This window comes from Aythya marila (genome assembly GCF_965140915.1).
Source record: "Aythya marila genome assembly, chromosome: 1".
Lineage (NCBI taxonomy): Eukaryota > Metazoa > Chordata > Aves > Anseriformes > Anatidae > Aythya > Aythya marila.
This window is the reverse complement of record NC_139042.1, coordinates 104673901-104680049: the sequence shown is the minus strand read 5'-3', so window position 1 is coordinate 104680049 and position 6149 is coordinate 104673901.

Sequence of the window (6149 nt, the reverse complement as noted above, 5' to 3'; positions counted from 1 at the left end):
GAGCTTAAACTGAAACTTTGGAAGCTTTTGTAAAGGGACCCATGAGAAAAAGGTGTACACTGATCAGTAATCTTAGTTTGCAAATTCTGACCCTCTTATTCCAATTGTTGCAAATTCCAAAATGTTGCAAATGACCATGCCAGGAAAATGCTACTGCAAAACCTGCACTGTTTCTCTCCACTTGGAAACTTCGGCAAAGGTGTGCAATTCCTTCAGTTACTTTAATTTAAAAGTTTTATAAATCATACTAACACTGTATACGTCACTTGCCAGCCTCCCATCTTTTAACAATTTTCAGCAATGTCCCCTTTAGTATGTAGTAGGTTCACACAAATTTTCTATGAAGCAGGAACTTTTCCATTGCATTGACACTAGTTTTGTTTGTTTGTTTTTTAATTATTCTTTTAAGGTCACTTGTTAGTCAGTACAAACAGGAGGTCATTTTACATCATTTATTTGATGTCTCTGCATTATTTATTCGTATACAATAGTGTATTCAGCCCAAACATGAACTAAATGTCTGTTTTTTTCTTATTCTTTCTCTAAAACAATATCTTTCACTTCTTTGTTTTCCATCCTTCAAGAAATCCCAAATAATGCATGTCTTGGCAACCTCTCAAGGCCTCTACCCCATAATTAAAGTTTTGTTTTTAGATGTAACTGAACATGCTGTGCAGAGCTGACACAGAGTGCTATGGTCAGCTTTTAGCACAAAAGGGAATATCAATGTATTGATCATAATAGGTGGCTCTAATTCTGCTTTACTGGGAAAAAAAATAAATATTAAATTAAATTAAAAACAAACAAACAAAAAAAACAAATAACAAACAAACAAAACAAAACAAAACAAAACAAAACATTATGCTCTTTTCTAACCTACTTTCGGCTTTTCCTGTGGAACCTGTAAATGAAAGGAAATTGAATTTCTCTGATGCAAAACAGATACTGCAATGTTTGAATCAGAGGGACTGGTATAATATGTACAGGTGTGTATTAAAATTCAGAGAAATGTCCTTGTCTGGGAGTCTACATCTTCCACTTTCTTTCTGTTACATCTTGCATTTAGATCTGAATGTCAGATTTTCCACAGCACAATGACACTTCAAAGCAGCACTTGTCTCTGCTCAAGTTATGTGATGGCAGAATTAAAGGGATGATCCACAATCTGGTGTAAAGTGGAGCTCATTAAAAATAAGAACATTCTCCATCATTTTAAGGTGAAAAGATATATTTTATCAGACTTTAAAATTTGCATTAGTTTTACAGGAAGGCAGCATCTGAGCTGTTAAGTAAGATGGTAGCTGTTTGGACATACATGATAACATTTCTCTGACCCTGTTTCTACTAACACATGTGGGACCATGTGTACGACTGTGCCTCGGTCTCATGACAATGTTGAGAAAACCGCCCTACAGAAACTGATAATTGTCACAAGAGGTGATGATATAGAACCTAAATTTTAGACATTATTGCTTCTAATAGTAACTGGTTAAAGAAACTGCAAGGGGAGAAGCAAATCTTCACTTTGTTCAGTGCCTCAGGATCAAGATAAAGTCACTGAAGAAATATTCTGAAATACTCTAGCTACCATTATCTTTGAAGAAGCAAACAAGTAAAAAATCCACCATAGTGTATTTAAATTAAAAGAAGGGAAGAATGTAAGAATGAAGAATCTTATTAAAAATAAATTGAAAAGTACCAATTAAACAAGACCCTTATAAAGGGCATGCAGCCTATCAGAAACCACCATACTATAGGTTCAAGGTATACCATATGCCAACTACAACAGTTACTCTTCAAAAACTCCTTAAAACACACACACAGACAAATAAATAAGTAAAATCAAAACCCAAAGACCAACCAATGAAAAACCTTGAACAACTAACCAGAGTACTTACTAAAAGTCAAAAGACATCCTTCTGAATTAAGAGTATGGAAATCAAAAGGAAGGAAAACAGGAAAAGGCATAACATCTATCAAGTCAGACTTAAAATCATGGGCAGATCACAGATGTTTGGAGGAATAATTTGCTAAATTTTAGAACTGCCTTGAAAAGCCTGTCCATTAGAGGTAGGAACCAGACAGGGAACCTGTAATGTTGAGAGACAACAGCAAAAAATTAAATAACTACTCTGTGGTTACCACCACAGAAAACCAGAGTAAATCCCCCAATTGCATTTTTCTTTATATAGGAAAATTTGAAGAAACAGCCTTAAATGGAACAGTCAATATAAGTGGTTTTAAATAAAATGAATGAAACTTGTAACTCGTCACTTAGATTCAATGCTACACACTAACCACTTCTACAGGAACTTTAATATGAGATTTTAAACTGCCACGTGCTGGATTTCACTTATTTTTAAATCACAGACTCACATAAAACCAGTAAGGCAGGAAGGACCCTTGGAAGTCATCAGGCATTTATACACATTGATGAGATCCTCTGAACTTTCTCTGCTCCAGGATTTATAGTCCCAGCTCTCTCAACCTGTCCTCACATGACAGATGCTCCAGTCCCTTAATCATCTTTGACACCCTATGCTGAACTCTCACCAGTATATCCCCATCTCTCTTGTACTTGTGAGCCCAGCACTGGACCCAGTACTTGAGATGAAGCCTCACCAGTGTGGAGTGGAGGCCAAGGATCACCTCCCTCAACCTGCTAGTGATGCCCTACCCGAAGGGAGGACTGGTTCATGTTCAATTTGGTGTCCACCAGGAACCCCAGCAGGTCCCTCTCTGAAAAGCTCCTTTCCAGCTGGTCAACTGCCAACTTGTATGGGTGCCTGAGGTTGTTCCTCCCTAACCGGAGAACTTTGCACTTCCCCTTGTTAACCTTCTTGAGGTCCCTGTCAGACCATTTCTCTAGTCTATCAAATTTACTGTGAAGGGTACCACACTCTGGTCTATCAGTAGCTCCTAACAGTTTTACATCGTCTGTGAACTTGCTAAAAGTGCACTCTTGTCCATCATCGAGGATGTTAATGAAGCAGTTAAACAGTATTGGCCCTAGGATCAATCCCTGAGGGACAGCACTAGAAAGTGATGTCCACAAGGACTTTACACCATTGAGCACAATCTCTTCATCACAACAGTTTGGCCATTTTTCAGTCCACTTCACTGTCTACCTGTCTAGTCCATATTTCATCAATTTGTGTATGAGGAGCTTGTGGGAGACAGTGTCAAAAGCCTTAGTAAAATCAAGATAAACAGTACCCACTGCTCTGCCCTCATCTACTAAATCAGTTACCTCATTGTAGGAGGCTATCAGGTTGGTGAGGCATGATTTCTGCTTCATAAATCCTTGTTGGTGGCTTCCAATTGACAAGCCTTAAAGAGGGTTCTGTGGTCACAAAAGCCAAATCCCTATTATCAAGATCAGCTGCACCATACATTTTGACATGAATGATTCATCTCCTCCTCCTCAATCCTTTCCCATCACTGCCAGTATCAAGGAGAGACCTCTTGGCTCCTGTGCCCTAAATGCTCTCCCCTAGAGCCATACAGTCAAGCTTGATAAATCCCAGGTCTCCCCTGGCTGTATATCTGGTTCCTATGTGGGAAGGCAGTGCAGGAAATGTCTGAGAGCCAGATAAGTTTTGCCTTCCTCCCTACAACATCCCATCTCTGAGCTCCCAGCAAGAAGCAAACCTCCCTGGATGTCAAGTTAGGTCAGCAGGTGGAGGCCTCTGTCCCCTGCATCACAGATTCTCCTACCACAGCTCCTTGGCACTTCCCCTGGTGCTGCTGTGCAACTCAGGCTCATCCAGTCCTGGTACTACACTGGACACAACTCCCAGCAATCCAGGTGCTAACCACAGCCATCTCTCTGGGCCCACAGATTTCCCACCATTTCTGTTCAGGGATCCTCACTTGCCAACCCCATAAGCACAGATCCTGCCTGCTCTCCCTCAGGTGTACCTGGGGGCTGAGGTTCCCCTTGTAAATGGGTTCTCAGAGAAGATCCAGTCTGTATTCTCGTCATCTCTGGCACTGTGCAGATGCTTGCCCTCCTCCCGCAGTCACTCTGTTTAGCCTCTGTACTGGAGTCAAGGAGAACAGGAAAGTGACAGCAGATCTTGAGCAGGGCTTCAATGATGTCTGTGTAAGTACAAGTCCTAATTCAATACCACAGAAATCAATAAAATCTATTATAAAAGATTAGACTTACTGAATGAAAAGATAAATTTAATATATTAGGGAAGCAATAACCACCAGCTTTTAAAGAGAGAAATAAATCCTAAAAAATCTACTAGAATTCCTTGGGGAAAGTAACTGGATAAGCAAGGGTGATGAGAGCAATATAGAGAACATGGATTTCCACATCACTCTTGACAAAGTCCCTCACTCAAATTTCCTGAAGAAAACAAGATACAAAACCAAAACAAACAAAACAAAACAAAGAAAAAAACAAAAAAAAAAAAACAAAAAAACAAACAAACAAAAAAAACAACCACGAGAGGTATGGCCAAGTCACGAATTATTAAATTAATAGAGGTTTATATGCAAGACAAAAAATATCCTGTTATTTACTGTGAAAAGAGTTGAACTACTGGAAGAGCACTGGAGAGCTGTTATGTAAAAACATCTTCATGTCCATCGTGCCTATTAATAGCCTGGAAAAGAGAGTAGATAGGGAGATGAACAAACTAATGCCTGATAATGGTGAGCCAAAACTAAAACAGACTATCGAAAGTCAGAAAATGTTCTCACGATACTGGACATGTCGGTAATAAAATGGTAAATTTAATAGACATGTGAAAGTAAACCATCCCAGTTTCTACCTGACAGAAAAGAGAATTTAAAGATAATAGGGATAACTGTCCAGGTTAAAGTTCAGTTGTAGTCTCAAGGAAAATATGACACCAAGAATGGAATTCAGAAAAAATACAGAGTTTGCGAAAAAATCCAAAAAGTTCCAAAGAAGTTACAAAGTTAAAGTCTTTTTGACTTTTTAGGGAAGAGATAGAGTTTTAGGAAAAAAGAAATATCTGTCTGTACTGGCATAATTTCAGAGAAAATTATACAATTTATATGGTGAGTAAACAAGAAATATTTTATCTTCCTCAAAATACAGCAGCTAGAGGCATCAAAAGGGGAGGGGAGGGAAGAGGAGGGTCAAAAACAGAAGGCCAGTCTAACTGGACCTTCAGCTGGAGCTAGTGCAGCTGTTCATATATTCCTTAAAATTAGAAACAAACCATTTCCCTAAAGTTTCAAATCCTGTAACATCCCAAAGTTGTCATTAGTATACTTTATTATGAATTAGTTTGAAGTCTGCAGAGAACAAAGAACAACAACAATTCAAGCACACTTTATGTATTTCTAGAAAAGAAACAAAACCTACAATTAATACCAATAGGGGATATTAAATGAAAATTGAAGCCTTCCCTTCCCTTCCCTTCCCTTCCCTTCCCTTCCCTTCCCTTCCCTTCCCTTCCCTTCCCTTCCCTTCCCTTCCCTTCCCTTCCCTTCCCTTCCCTTCCCTTCCCTTCCCTTCCCTTCCCTTCCCTTCCCTTCCCTAAAAACAACTGGGAATCAAAAGAGCCAAACAATAGATTAATTCTGTTCTATACTTCTATTTAGAAACTATGACACTCTTCTGACAGCTTTCCATCTGTTATTGCATTCCTAATTATCAAGGTGAACATGTTAAATTTGCTGTATCTACTCTTTACCTTTAAAACCGAATTTTCTCACTGGATTTCAGCTAAACACAGCTGGAAACACTAGATAAATGCAGACATTTCTGATGGAGACCAAAGTGTCTCTCAGATGTTCCCTCAAATGTGCTAAAAAAGCTACAAACTGAGTCACTTCCACAGTAATGGGATTAGAGATAGCCTGCAGGGAAGCATGTGCCAAATGGTGCCAACTAGCATGGATTATAACAAAAAAAATGTGACATTATAAAAAATACCTCAGAGTGAGGCTCTGGGTGGTGGAATGCAACTTGCCTGCTCAAAAGAATTGTGTCTCATTAAAATGACGGGAGTACACTGAAGCAGTGATATGTGCAGGAACATGATCTGCCTGATAGCTGAGTAGCTAATCTTTTTCAAAAACCTTGTCAGTTGACCATCAAATTCATAAATGTCAATTAGGGCTGAAAGGAAAAAAAGGAAAAGATGGTGAGAGGGCATAGTAGG